The sequence below is a fragment of the Pezoporus wallicus genome, unplaced genomic scaffold (genome assembly GCF_028554395.1).
Source record: "Pezoporus wallicus isolate ANWC-B61680 ecotype Strahan unplaced genomic scaffold, APGP_CSIRO_Pwel_v1 contig_8705, whole genome shotgun sequence".
In the NCBI taxonomy this organism is placed as follows: Eukaryota; Metazoa; Chordata; class Aves; order Psittaciformes; family Psittacidae; genus Pezoporus; species Pezoporus wallicus.
The window spans coordinates 1,678,775-1,693,732 of record NW_026638439.1 but is presented as its reverse complement, the minus strand read 5'-3'; the positions used below and the strand labels follow the sequence as shown (position 1 = coordinate 1,693,732).

Below are 14,958 nucleotides of genomic sequence, written 5' to 3'. Positions count from 1 at the left end.
ACCCTCACATTAACTAATGATAAAATTCTGAATGCTTAGAAAAGTCAAATGTTAACATTGTGGATTTGCTTTGTCACCACTTCTTTCATTTATCATTGCATTGAAAATCTTTGCACTGAGTTAAAGGTATGATGTAGCTGTGCCAACTGTTCTTTTTCAGCAGACTTTGCCTGTTATGAAGATTGGTGGTGAAACAGGTTATGGCTGTCCAGCAATTACACTGGCACATTGATTCCGTAAGTCTGGAGTGTATATCAGTGTTTAAAACAGTGTTTCAGTGAAACAGGTAAGTCATGTGAAGTGAGGTAGCTAAAACAGTGGTTGGTTTCAGCTATCAAAGAGAGGGAGAATTACATCCAAGGTAAATGGATGATTATGGGTCCTCAGAGCGATGATAATTTTTAATGTAGCATGTTTCATACCAGTAGGAGCTCAAAAGCACAAGATTTCCTCTGTAGTCACTGCAGGTTGCAGATTTTCTGTGGAGTTTGGTCTGACTCAGCAGCATTTACACGCTGATTTGTAGGTTAGGAATAGAGAATGATGCTTCCATTTGAAACTTGATAGAGCTCTCTCAAGGTCCATTCATGTGCGTGAAGTCTGAAGAAATGACATTGCTACCCAATTCTTCTGAGAAGTGCTATGGACACCTTGTGGTATGTATCTCCTCCAGAAAAAGGGAATTAGTAGAAGTAAGGCATGTCCTGGTATCACACAGTAACCTTAAGCAAGGTGCCACCTCCTAGAAATCATTATTTCTCTGGTTTCTCCCAACCGTGCGGCAGACCAAAACTGTGTCTGACTTAACTAATCATATGATTGGAGTCCCATTGGATCCCAGTTCCAGACCATATCACAGCTCTGGTGGTAGTAAAAAGTTCTAATTTACAATGTGGGTAAGAATACAAACAGAATGAGTCCTGCAGGGGTTTCCTCTTGGTAAGCAAAAGCATGCAATGGATTGAAAAGGTGTTAGAGCGGGTGTTTTGGCTGGATCGCAATGGCTTTTTCACGGCAACGTATGAGATGCACGTTTTCACAAGTGTCTTTCTCACAAATATTTTCATTAATAAAAAGTCATGAAATATTGATGAACAGGATATTACATAATGTGTTTGTGGTTTTACTACTTATGGACTGGGCTTCCCAGCTATCAGCATGCTCCTGTATGGCGCAGTTGAGTTGAGTGGAACCTGCTAGGAGGTGCAGTTTCTCAAAACCATAAAGTGGCAACTCTTCGGGTCTTGCTTTCTCCTGCCAGGGAGCCCCATGGGATTGAAAACTGGTGGAACTGGGCATTAAGGTCAGTATTTTCTTCATGATGGACACAAGTTCCTATGGGTAGGGAGCATTCTTCCTGCTTTATCCTAAAGCCAAAACCCAGCAGCACAGCCTCATTTCAGAGCGCAGGTTGGTGGAACCATGTTGGCTGCTAGAACATAATTTCATCCAACTTCTACTGATTTTCTCAGTCAACACCACATGCTTTTGTTTTAATCCTGGTTGACTGCTGTTCTCCTAGACTGTGGATGAAATGCACTGCAGATAGGCGACTGAGCGAGCTCTGTCTGTCCCTTCAGTGTGTGTCCTGTCTGAATAAGCACCTATTCAGCACTGGGCTGTTAGGTGGTGACAGAGAGGAAGTGAACACAGGAATTGAAACAACAGTTTTGCACAAATGCCTGTCGGTAGAGCTGGACACCATCTGTAAGAGCTAGTTGCAGAATCACACCATTTGGGAGCCTTTTCACGTGGTTTGTAGCTGCCTCTGCTTCAGATCAGAGCAATTAAGCTAAGAGCTAGAGGCTACATCCAGCCCCCGGGGACAGCTAAGTGATCTGCCAACAAGCAGCAGCAGTTGTCATCTTCACCTGCAGCTGTGGGCAGATTGGAGGAAGGCAACCTGTTCTGTCTGCAGTGTTGGACGAGGCTCTTGTCTATGATTAATTTCCCTGTGCCCAGGGAAAACAAACAGCACAGTACCTGCTCTATCCCTCCCAACTGTATTAATTTAATTAAAATTTGGAAAAACCTGGAGTGAAGGGATCAGTTTGGGGGTGGACTGTGGTTTCAAGAGCAAAAGATGACAGGATTTAGTTCTCAAGTGCTGAAGTACCTTGGGTTTTGTAATTTTTTTCCTCTTAATTTGTGATGGATAAACCCAGTGCGATGAAGTGCAGTACACAAATAGGTTTTTTTAGGATAAATTATTTAGCAGTTGACAAAAATACCTGAATTAAAATGTGATGGAAGTCGGAGCATAAACATTTACAAAGGAGAAGAATCGATAGGTCTAAATATTGCATCTTGAGAAAACACCCACAGAAAGTTTGTTCTTAAAGCAATCCCGCCTCAAGGCATAATAAACAATGTCACCAAAGCAAACAGGAACAAACCAGTATGTTGAAATAGCCTCATTCTGAAGGAGGGTGACAAAGCTCTGTTGCAACTGTGTGATGCCTTTGCTTTAATTGAATGCATTTTGCAGCCATCTTGCAAATTTTCTGTAAGAGAACATGAAAGTTTAAAATTTGTCTTCCCCACCACTCACAGTGTCTGTGAATTGGGGTGAAATTGGAGTTTTGGTAAAATTACTATTTTTCTTTCAATATCCACTAAAATATGGAGATCTGCTGTACAGTCATCTTAACGTTTGGGCAAATTTTAAGATGGGGTTTGTGTTTTGGCAGTAGGAATTGGGTGATGCTGGCTGGATTTCAAGACACTACTTGTATTACAACAGGAAAGGTTGGCTGGGTAAAATGGTAGGAGTTCCTGTAAAGAAATGCTTCATCTCTTTGGCAATTATTTCTCTAATATTAACAAGTTAATACAAGGCAAAGAGCAGTTTTTGTTCCATTGAAGTGGTCACTGGAATCAACAGGCAGTCCTATGCCTGGGTTTGATGGATTTCCTTCAGATGCACTCAGGGACCACAGTGTTCATCCCTTGGCCTGTGTTTTATGCTCTTGCTTAGTTTTTCAGTTCTTTATCATCAGCTTAGGTGGTGGGTTCACAGCAGTGTGAGGAGTGCATGTGCATTGCTTACCTGCTGTCTGTTCCAGCTGTCTGGAGGGGAAGCAAATGGAGCAGTGCACAGCAAGCTCATACCAACTACCTGGGGCACACTTATGCTTCCTGCTACTGTTAGTACCTGGATGCTGTACAGCTCTCCACTGTGCTTTCCTGAAAACACTTTGTGAGATGCTGAAGTGCTTTTAGTTCCACTTCACTAACAGGGAATGGAGCATCTTTACAACCAAAGGAGACACCAGGTCCATTTCAGACGCATTGGAATGTTTTAGACCCCTTGCTTAAGAGGTGAATTCCAGCCTTACTTCAAATAAAGTGTCATGACATCAACAGTTGGCACTGATTTGTAATAGTTTATTTCCAGTTTATGTGGCTGGCTGCACTGCCAGTTCTCCTTCTGAACTGTTGCTGAAATGCTTTGCATTTCATGCAGTCCTTTCTCAGCTGCTACCAACAGCAGGTAAATATGTAATGGTAAGTGGCTGTGCCTTCTGGCATAAAAGACTGCTATTATAACATACACAGCAAATGGCAATACGCGAGTCCAAAACCCATGTGTAGGTTCTGCACTGTACTGGAGTGTGGCAAAGTGGCTTGTTTGGGTGATGGGACTGAAGTCAAGATTTGTTCTGTGTCGTTCCCCCCTCCCCGGCAAATTGCCATCCTGAACTCCAGGTCCATCTGCTGAGGCTGCTGCTGGCAGTGTTGGATCCATGCATGTGCCAGCTGGGGTGCTGGCATGTCATGCGTTTGCAGCCCAGGACTCTGTTTTCTCTTGTGGTTCAGGCTGTTGCAGAGATGTGGGATGTGAGAAAGGTGCTGCAGTGCTCCAGCTCTAGGTGCAGCTTGAGCTCCAAAGCTTCCCAGCTCTCCCTGCACACACCCACCTTCCCCAGGTCCAAGCTTTATGATGCTTCAGCCCCTTCCTGCCCTGCAAACTCAACACATCCATTGGGTTGTCCTTGGGGTCCATGAAGAGCTCTCTGCAGCAGTCTGCCTGCACTACATCCCATCCAGGGAAGTAAATGCTTTTAAATCCAGCCTGCTGTGGGGCCTAGAGGCACTCAAGTACTTAGAGCCAGCAAGAGGGGAGTGGGGAGAGTGAATGTGAATTGCTATTATTAATAATAATATTAATGAAAAAGCTCCCAAAGATCAAGGACTTTGAAATTAATTATTCCTAGTTACCATATACAGCATGAAAAGCAGCTGCCTAAACCAATAATAGGCTTCAAGTCCTTTCCTTATTAAATTAATGTTGTTTCACATCTTCAGCTTTTTCCCCATCTGTGCAAATTTTTAATAAATATTTTAAAGAATAATTAGGGAAGATTCAGGAGAGCAGAAGCAGCAGTGAGCTACTGAGAAAAGAGGGGTATGGAAAAGAACTTAGGAGATACTGAAGCATGTTTGAATAAATATCCTTCCATTTTTATGACTATTATAATTCTTTTCAGATATTCTCATGACCAAATCCTACATTTCTTGTGCATTTAAATCTCCCATTAACCTCAATGCCGCAGTATTCAAAGGACCCAGTCTTGCATTCCGTGCGCTCTTTGGGACTTTGGATTTGTGAGGAATGGAAAATTGTACCTTTAGGATAATCGAGCCATCCTTTTATTCTCAAATTGATAGCAGAGGTTTAAGGTCATCACGTACTTCCACATGAATTATACTTTCTTAAAATATGATCAGTGCCTGGGTTAATCTGAACTATAGATGGGAATTTCACTTCTGCCCATATGGATGAATTTTAATTACCTAGCTCTTCTGTGGTTAGCTGGCTTTTCCTTGAGCACTACACCCTATGTGGGCCAGAGGTGACACCCTGCTTCCTTTGAATTCACCAACAAAATCTCCTGGACTTCACAGGAAGTTCCTCAATCCTCAACAGAAGTACACTGGGAAATATTTACCGTTACCACTAGACTCTTGGGAATTATCCTGGAATGCTGTGCTCATACGCACACCTTTTATTTAGGGAAGGCCATTTCTACCAAGTTTCTCATTTGTGGATATGTTGAACAGCAAGCAAAGATCAAAGGATGGAAGATACGCTGTAGTTGCTTTGTGTACCACTCTGTGCATAATGGTATGATTTTCACATGCTTTTCCATTGTTGGGATTTTATTTATGCCACATTTTTGAGCTGAGAATTTAAAAATGTTTGGAAGTATAGATCATTTAATTCTCAGCAGGGAGTCTCTATTTTTCCTCTCGAAGAATGATGATGATAGAGTTGCAAAATATATAGCAATTAAAAGGAATTATTTTGACCAAAACAGGGAGAGAGACAAAACCATGTGCTTTGCTTTCCTGTGATTGGTGCCTCCTCTCCTCCCTTTACCACTCATAGTCATAATTGCCTAAACGAGGCATTTGGATGCCTGGCTGATTTGTCATGTCCATGATTAACTGGTACATGCTGGAAATAACAGGAATTTTGCACACCAGAGGTGTACATACCAGCTTGGAGTGTGTGATGTGTCCCATGACTGGTTAAAGCAAGCTATCTGCTGTCCTCTTGGTTCTTACATTTAGTCATCGAGTAATCAAGTAGCTGCTTGGGAGTGATTTCTTGGCTTATTGTTAAGCTGATTGATAAACCATTGCAGGTCTTCTGTCTGTCATTGACCTGCACAGCACCCGTCATGGGGTGTGAAGGGGGTCTGTATGACTCCTGTGAAAACATATTCAATAAGATGTTTCAAAATCATGCTTTGATGGCATTAAGGTTTTGGGGATGCTCTGCTTCTTTTTAAAAAGACCTCAACAACAAGGCAAATAGTGATGGGGAAGAGCAGAGCTCTGATTCTGACAGATTTCAGTCTTGTTTACATCCAAAGGGTACAGAACTTAATAATCAATATCCCCATCCCTTGTGTTTAAACATGAAACAATGGATTTGGAAGCAGCAGAGTTATGCAGCTGTTAATTAACCTGTGCATATTAGTGAAGCCTGGGATATGTGTGTGATGTGGGAATTAGATTTTTTTTTTCTGGTTTAAGATTTATAAATTTCTTAAAAAAGAAGAATTTTAAATTCTTAAAAATTCTTTAAATTCTTAAAAAAGAAATTTATAGAACAATTAAAAAAATATTAATAGCCCAGCATAGACAAAGCTTTCACTCTGTAACCTATTACTTGTATAACTTCCTCTTTCAGCATGTTGCTGAAGTGCATTTGTTGCCATTTCATTTTCTTCCCTGAAGAAAAATCAATCTTATTAGGTCAACAACGTGTTTTTAAACCACTGTTAAATGTCCATTTTATTATTTGAAAGTAGAACAGCCTTCGAATGTTCTTCAGGGTAAAACATTAGTTAATAGAGGAAAGGCAGATGGTGATAAAGAAAGGCTTGGCAGGGAGTGGGGAGATCTGAGACCTTCCAGATCAGCCTGTTCAGCATGTTTGAGGGGACGTCTGTGCACGCATGGCCTTGTTCCTTTTGTCCCTTGAATCAATGCAGTTCATAGCCTTCGTGAGCATGGTGAACCTCAGCGACATTTAATGGATAATAAGAAATTATTTTGCTGGTCTCACTTGGAGATGTGAATTTATTACTAGTCTCAGATCTATTTCTTTTCTTCCTTTGTGATGCTTTGCAGGGAGGGAGGCTCCTCCTAACAAAATGGAAGTGTTCATTTAAAATTATTTTCTTTTTTATTTTGCCATGGGTGATCTGTAGCTGTTAACAAAACAAAAACCAGAGCAGCTAAAAACAAGAGAAAATTCTACATGGGGGGAGAATGGAAGTAAATGAAGGACTTGCCTTTTGTAAAATAGAAACAAGTATTGTGCTTAGAGAGATTTTTGTTGCTTTCTTATGACTAGAAGGAACTAGTGTGGATGATTTGCTTCTAATCTGTTTATTTATAGGGGACAGTTCTTAGAATATGTAATCATAATTTCAATTTGCATTTCTGAACTACCTGTTGCTTACAGCAAAGCTTTGCAAGGGCCCTTAGACAAAGAACATATTGGCTCCTTTACTCACTTCTGTTGGCAAGTACGGAACGGCAGAGTTAGTATTCTAACACTGCTTATCTTCTGATGACAACAGAATTGAATCATTACAGAGTTTTTCGTGAATATTCCTGATGTAGCTTTTAACAACATCTGTAGGGTCACTTTCAATATTATTCTGTGTTTTCTTGTCACTTCTAATCTGCTTCTAAAATTGCACTAGAAAAGAGGTTGCATTTGTAATCCACTTAACCCATCCCTGTACCACCTCATGCAGAGGTGATGAAATTAAACATATCTTTGGCCATTATAGCAAATAATAAATGACTGTGACCTGACTAAGGAGCACCATTGATCTGACCTGCTCAAGAGCAGCTAAGGAGACAAGGTCCATTAGAAGAACATGCCTCTTGAAGATCGCCAGGGGCAAGAGAAACTCTCCAGGGCTGCATCTTTTCACAGCGTACAACATGTTTGATCATGGAGCTCTGCAGGTTGGTGTGATGTGGGTATGTAAATCTTAATGGAACTTCTTTCCATTCCTTTTTGTACAGATAATGACCCCAGGGATATCTAGTTTAAAGAAGAGCCGCTTTAAAAGGGAGGTTTGATCAAGGCAGACCAAATGGGTCTTCTGTGGCTACAAATTGAACTACAGGAAAATCAATTTAATCGTAAGAAAAAACTATTTTACTGTAAGAGAGTGGTCAAATGCTGGATTAGGTTGTTCCAGAGGGGTTCTTCATCCTTGGAGATACTCCAAACTCAACAGGACACAGGCATGAGCAACCTGTTATAGGTAGCCCTGCTTGGAGCAGGCGCTTGGACTAGTTCCCATAGGTGCCTTCCAACCTCAGCCACTTGGTGATTCTGTGCAATAATGATGTGGTAAAAGATGAGCCAGGTGACCATAGCTTACCCTTTTCAATGTCAAGCAGACGCATCAGAAGTCTGTGCTACGCTTCTGGGATTTTCAGCCCCAGAGAGGGCTTGGTACAGTTCAGGAGCAGAAGGAGATGGGATGGAGAAGAGAGTGGGTGCTAGGAAGTTTTGCATTTCTATCTGTAGGCATTCATGTTTGTGTGTGCCTGGGTGCTAGGACAAAGACTGGATTAATTAGCTTCTGCAATAGTGGTTGTACAAATCCATGTGTGTTCCACACATTGTGTTCCTAGAAATGAGATGAGGCTGCTGCAATTTCTGTTTTAAGAAGAAAGTGTGGAACTGAAAGGGAAAATAATGTTCCTTTTGTGTCACCTGGGACCACCCGTTCATTCTGAGCACATCCTTTGCTCAGGAGGTGGTATTATTTACTGACCAAGAACATTAGCGTGGCAAGCTATGGGCATTTCAAATCAGGAAAAACCTAATAATAAAGTCTTCCTCTGACACTATAGCTCCTCTTTATAATTTATTGTTCACAGTAGGTGGAGATTGAAATTATAGTGGTGATTAAAAATGAGCAGACAGAAACTTAGCAAAGTAGTTTGATAGCTTTGAGAAATATCCAGATCTAACTTGTAAGAAGCCTGAAATCAAATGCAGCCCTTCATTCTGCACTCAGAACATGCCTGCCAGTGTCTGCATCTGGCTGTTCCATGGCCACTTTCTAGCACTTGATGAGTAGGAAGGTGAGGTAGAAACCAGCATTTTGTGACTCTGGTTCTACAAGATGGTTTAGTGATGGAGTTGGCAGTGATGGGTTAATGGCTGGACTCAATGATTTTACAGGTCTTTTCCAATCTAAATGATTCTGTGATTTTAGGGAGCTTCAGTGGGTGGGCTAACAGTGAGCAAAATGTAAAGCCTTGCTGCAGTCAGGCAAGCTGTGTTAGAAATGTCTTGGAACTTAGCTGGAGATTAATGATGTTATGTGCTTGTCTCCAGATGGCTCACGAACGAACACACTCTGAGAGACAAAATCTGAGATGTGCACTGAAGTTTCAGGGCCTTTGGATCTGGTATTCAGCAGATGCAAAAGATCACTCCCTTTGGGTAGTTGTAGCAGACAGTTGTTCTAGTAATATATTGTGTATTGAAAAGTTAATATAGTTGTGTAGAAATTGCCTTAAAACCTCAAAAAGGAAAAAGAATGGGATTCTTCTATTCTTCTGGGGTGGGTGTGGGAGGGGAAATTGCTGAGATCAACTCTGACATACTGAAATATGTTGACATGGAATAAATATGTAACATCTGTAAAGCCAGATGTCTTCTGCCAGCCCTTCCCAAGAGAACAGTATTTGAAGAAGAGGTGGTCAGTGTTGATAGTCTATGAGAAGTTCTGCGTGTTTGAGAGGTGAAGGCAAACACTGGTCCTGCTGGAGTCCATCAGGAGAGGCCATTAACAAAACCCAAGTTAGAGAGTAATGTCTTGAGGAGGTGAGATACGGGTGTGTGTTAAAGTCCCTAACATCCCTGTTAACCTATGTGAGTGCTTACAGGCAAATAAGAGTAACTTACTGTGAGTAAAAACTCACAGTGAGTGCTCAGGTACACTCAGTTGGGACTGACTTGAAGCAAATGCTTAACTCTTTCTGTGACCTGGTGCGGAAGTGCATCAAGTCTGTGTAAGACTGGGGCCTGGAGCATTTGGATACTGTGCATGGCCTCCCTTAATCTCTCCAGTCACGTGTGCACATTGTCAGTGGCTTCCATTCAATATTCAGCACACAGAGCCTTTTCCAAGTAGAGAATATTACCCTGCAACCAAACAGAAGTTCTCCCATTAATCTAAGGTTTAGAATTCATGATGACAAATCTTATTTAAGGGCCTATGTAAATTTTGACATTAATAATTCTCTAGGACTCTGACTTAACTCTGGGAGCTCCCTGCAATGCCTGGCCTCAGAATTGTGCTACAGTCTCTTTTTCAGTTGCTTTTACGGCAGCAATTTGTCTTAACCTGTCAGAGCACATTGTCTCTGAATAGATAGGAATTGTCACTAACGACTGTTTAGTTAGTTCTTTAGTTCATGACTGTAGAATGACAGCTTTCAATTGCCAGGGTTTTAATGAAAAGTTTGATAATGCTTTAAAATCCATGTTTTCTCCCTGATAGACTCCTTGTGATCTTTAAATATGGAGATGCTTTATTCTGTGTGATAAGATGCTACTGCTTTTCCTCATCAAATAGCTACACCCAGTGCTGGACAGAACAAGTAAGACTTTTTCAGCTTAATATTTGAGATTTTCCTCCCCTGCCCCTCTTTTGAAAATTTATATATATATATATATATAATTTATTTATTTTAAAGCTGCATGGATTTAACTGTAGGTGTTTGGAATACATAAAGTCTTTTCCAGTACTCCAGGAACTCTTCTGTTCCCAGTTTTCCTCATCTTCCTCTTTCAAAAACTGACCTTATTTTAACATAGTGAGGAGACATGTCATCTTTTTTCCAATGACATCTCAGCAGTGATTAAACAGAACACTGGTCATCCTGGTGTGTTCTATCTTGCTGTTCCTTTGCGCTCTACATTGCAAATTCCCATTAAAGTGTTCAGCATCCCTTAATTTCCCCTGTTTTCAGGATTGCTGATGTTCATGGGCTACTGAAATCTAACTGTGAAGGTCATTTTATCTGAACATGAATTAATTTTAATTTCTAGGTTTTAATAAGGTGGTTAATTACTTATGACCGTGTTGTATCATTGGTGACATTTCAGTTGTTAAGATAATTACACAAGTACGCAAAGCTAAAGTATTATTCTTTCCAGGCCTGTAAATCTTGCTGTTGTAACACAGCTATGACATAGAGCCTCATAATTCTGAAGGCTTCAGTTTCTATCAGTTAAATAACTATAAATTGTTTAGTGAAGTTATGTGGTATTTCTAGAGCAACTCACAGTAATGCAGAATGAATTGTGTGTTACATATAACCATATGTCTTTTTAGAGGGCAGACTAAATATTTATTGAATTTGTTTATCCATTCTCTGGACTTCTAATTTAGCTTCATTAAATTGTATTTCGTTGGCTAAATGTAGGAAGTGTGACCTGAGATCCTGAATGCTCCCATTCCAGCTGTGGGGCTGCCTTCCCACCTGAAACCTCTTCTTCTGTTGTGCTGTTGACTGTTTTAAGACACTGTCTGCTAATTGGTGAATTAAAATTTACCTACAATAGGTGAATTATTCTGAATTGGCCTCCATCAGATATTTGCTTGATTGTGTGATTAGCAGGAGTGCTGACCTGGGGCAGTTATTTTCTGTTTTGTCTTTGTTGGGTTTATGGCAATTCCTTCAGCAAAATATGTTAAGAAACTCTTTTGTGTACAAAGATACAGAAGTCTTTGTTTTTACAAGAAATGATTCCTTGGGAAAATTCCCGGCTGTCTCAACTGACCCACCCTGGGAGGTTCTCGCAGGTTCACAGCTACCTCCTGTCTTGCCTGCTGAGACCTTTGGTTCTTGTGGTCAGTCTACACAGCGCTTGGAACAGTGGGGCCATGAACACAGCTGGATCCTCTGTATATTCTGAAATGGGAGAAATTATACATAATGCATATTCCAAGCTCAAATACATGAGAGTGAACTTGACTTACAGCTGCCTGAACAAATGGGAATGCAGCTTGGTTGAGCTGAACCCATTCAGTGATGGAGCAGGTACAACATCTCGTAAATGTAACCAAGTGGCAAATGAGTTTGCATATTTTCAGTGACCTATCAGCACAGGGTCTGCAAGTGTGAGTTATTCCTGAGCAGTTTTGGGTAGTGAATACATTGCAGGATTTCACAAAATGTTCAGAGATATGAAAGGTGAAATGCAGTGAATAAATTATTCATAACAAATTATTCACTAAGCTCTGTTCATCACTGAGATGAGACAGAATTATTGACTGGACATGGAAACAAAATTTCATTTCAGAGAGATGATATTAAAATACCAGTACATTGGTGTAATTATGCTGTGACTGTAAAGGCTTTACTATTCTGCAGTAAAATATGCCTTGGGTACTGCTGCAAGATTGATATTCTCCAGGGCAAGTACACTGGATTTTTCCTTTAGCTACATAATGGAATTTAGGTACGCTATTGATCTCTTCCCATAGTGAGACAAATTTTTTGCTCTTTTCCTTATAGTCTGCTGTAAGGCAAACACTGTGCTCAGTCTGATGCGATGAAGAGTGGGGAAGCTGGAAGTGGTGTATAGATACAGGGTTTAAGAGTTCTTCCTTGTGGTTGGCTGGCAGTCTGCAGTGTCTTAAATGCTTCTAGGATGGGAGGAGGGTGCCTTCTCATGTTTCGTACGTGGGCAGGCATACACACCTGAAGCAGGACCCAGATGCTCACATATGAATGCTGACATGAATATCGGCTTCCCCCATCACTGCCGCGGTGGATCTAAATGGATACTGTGAATGTGCATTTGTGTTTCTTCAGCCCAGGGGAAGCTTCCTTTAGTCAGCTCCTTAGGCTTTGAAAACATTCTCCTCTTTGCTTCTTGAGGTACATTAATATTAGCAGGTCTGCTGCAGCTTCTGCGTGGTTATTTATTACTGACATGACCCTCATTCTCCAAGTACCATATGGAATCAATGTATTATGCTAGGAGCTGCATTGCTACAAATAGACATTGTGTTCCCTGCAGCAGCACTGTGTAGTACTTTCTGTCCATGGGCTCCTAATGTTGCAGTCTTCCTAAGCTGCTGGTGAATTGAGGCATAAATTACTCTTCCCTCGTTCAGGCATTGTGTTTGTCCCTACGTTGTGAACTCTTTGGTGTATGGACCCTCTCTGTAATCAGACACTTCTACTGCATAGAAAGTATGTTGTAAACAGTAAGCAGGTGGGGTCACTGAATGGCAGAACTGTGCTTCCTTTGAACTCATTGCCTGAGGGATGGAACATAAAATAAATTAGCTGCCTGATTTTAGCACAACAAATCTAGTGTTTTGGTCAGTCCAAACAATTCACCATTTCAGAAATCACTGCTCTTTCTGCTTGTCCTGGGCTTGTTTTCAAACTCGCATAGAAGAACTGCTGCTTGTTCATTGCAGATGAGCACATATTGGTTTGTACTGGAAGGCCCAATTTGTTCCACCCCAGTTAAAGATGTTGGCCTAAAACCAGGAAAGGGTCACATGAAGACTGCACAGCAACACGTTTGGTGCTGCTGTAAGAGCTGTAGCTTTGGCTTTGGTTACTGAGTGGCTTTCACTTATTACTGATAGACAGTCTTCCAGCAAAAAGAGGCTTTTCAAAATGCTAATAGAAGCATTAGTGCTCCATCATCATCATCTTGCAGAAAACAATGTCTAGATCAATCTCTCTCGTTCTAAATCTTTAGAGAAACAAAATTTAAACTCATTTTGCCAAGGCCAAATGTCAATCATAAGAAAAAAATCTATATGAAATTTTAATTGCAAGATGTTCAGTGCAAATTTAATGAGTGAAATAAGAGATCTGAGAATTCAAGCATGCTCAGCTCATGCATAATGTTGACTTAAATTGGCTCTCTAGAGGTGCAGGGAATTGCGTTTTTAGAATTTACACACTGATAGAGCAAATGTACTGGGCCCTGTAGGTTAAGGTCATAAATCAGAATCATTTAACTGCCTTTGAGTGATTGCTACAGACTATAATGGTTGGGAGAACTGGCTTCAGCTACAAGTGATTACTCTGCTTGGATTATTGAAATGCTACTCAATATTCATAAATCAGTGATCATTAATCCCCCAAATAGTTCCTGTCAGCTTTCTAAATAAATTTCCTACTGGCTAATTGAGATTGAAGGAGACTTGCATGCCCTGTTTCAGAATTAGGACAAACGAGCTGGTTTGCCTACCTAGGATCAGAACCACATCTAGGGGGGAAATTGAACCATACTGAGTACATATGTGGCTGCTAAAATTGTCACATTTAAGCTGTTAACTGGAGAAGCCTTTCTTAGCACCTTTTACCCTCCTGAGTTCCAATGATTATAAAAAGACTTTGTGGCTTTTTTTTTTGTGATAAAGTTATTTGCGTGTTACGCATCAGAAGTAGCTCAGCTGTCAATCAGTGGCATTCATCACAGTGCAGGGGGGGCAAGCACTGAGAGACAAGGATCCGCAACCCTGGAACTGCACTGGTGTAAGCTGCTTGTCGTGGGCTCCTCAACACTTGAAAGGAATTAAAATTCAGAGCTTTGGTGTTGGGATATAATTGGAACATTTTAGCTCTGTAGAAGTTTTTATTAGCTGCACGTATTAGCTTAGTTAAATTCTATTTACTGCTCTAAATGTTTATACTTGAATGTGAGGAGCTTTTTACAGATAACTCTGGTCTGTCTTACCTCCTGCTGCAGGAGATGTGGATTTATAGACTTCAGATAACCAGCTTTTCTGGAAGTAGAGTTTTGAACTGTGGAAGATCAGATTTGAAGGTTGTTTCTGTGGGTCCTACAGAAGGACCATGGTTTTTTAACAGCTGAGGGGCACAGCATGGTCCTTGTGAATACAATCATGTAAATGGCCCAGAGGTATCTGAAAACTGCCATCTAGGTGTCCCTGGCACATGCCATATGGTTGGCAGTTTGGAATCTGTGGACCAGCTTGCACCAAATGCTGAGCAGGAGGGGGGTTAAATTTGTCAGGTTCTTACCACTGGGCAGGGAGGAAAAGCCCCTCCTGCTTATGCACCCCACTAAGGAGGGTGGTAGTATGAGCTCAGCTTCTGTGGGCGCTGGGGAAGCCACAAGGACCATATCCCACAGTGCTCACAGAACTCCTTGATTTTCAGTTGTCCTGTTGAAGTCACTGTTATGTTGTTGGAGAGCTTGTATGTTTTTCAAAACCATTAAGTGCTGCCCCTTTCTCATAGTTTCTCTCTTCACTCCTGTTCATTTATGTGCATGTTTCCTTTAAGAATAAAAAAAACCCCAGTATTTAGTTGAAGGGCAATGGACAAAATACAATGGCATTTATAGGTGCTGCTGCTGGCAGGGTCTACTGCATTGTCATGATGATGTACAAT

General features: G+C 41.0%; 1 long non-coding RNA gene across 2 annotated transcripts in view; it reads left to right on the top strand.

Annotated features, from left to right (window-relative positions):
• The window catches only part of LOC130599942 (uncharacterized), a 104,605-nt gene that overhangs the window by 67,590 nt on the left and 22,057 nt on the right, over window positions 1-14,958 (top strand). For both annotated transcript variants that reach the window (XR_008972327.1, XR_008972326.1), the window contains exon 4: window positions 161-286. This is a non-coding gene — a long non-coding RNA (uncharacterized LOC130599942). The remainder of the gene's footprint in view (window positions 1-160; window positions 287-14,958) is intronic.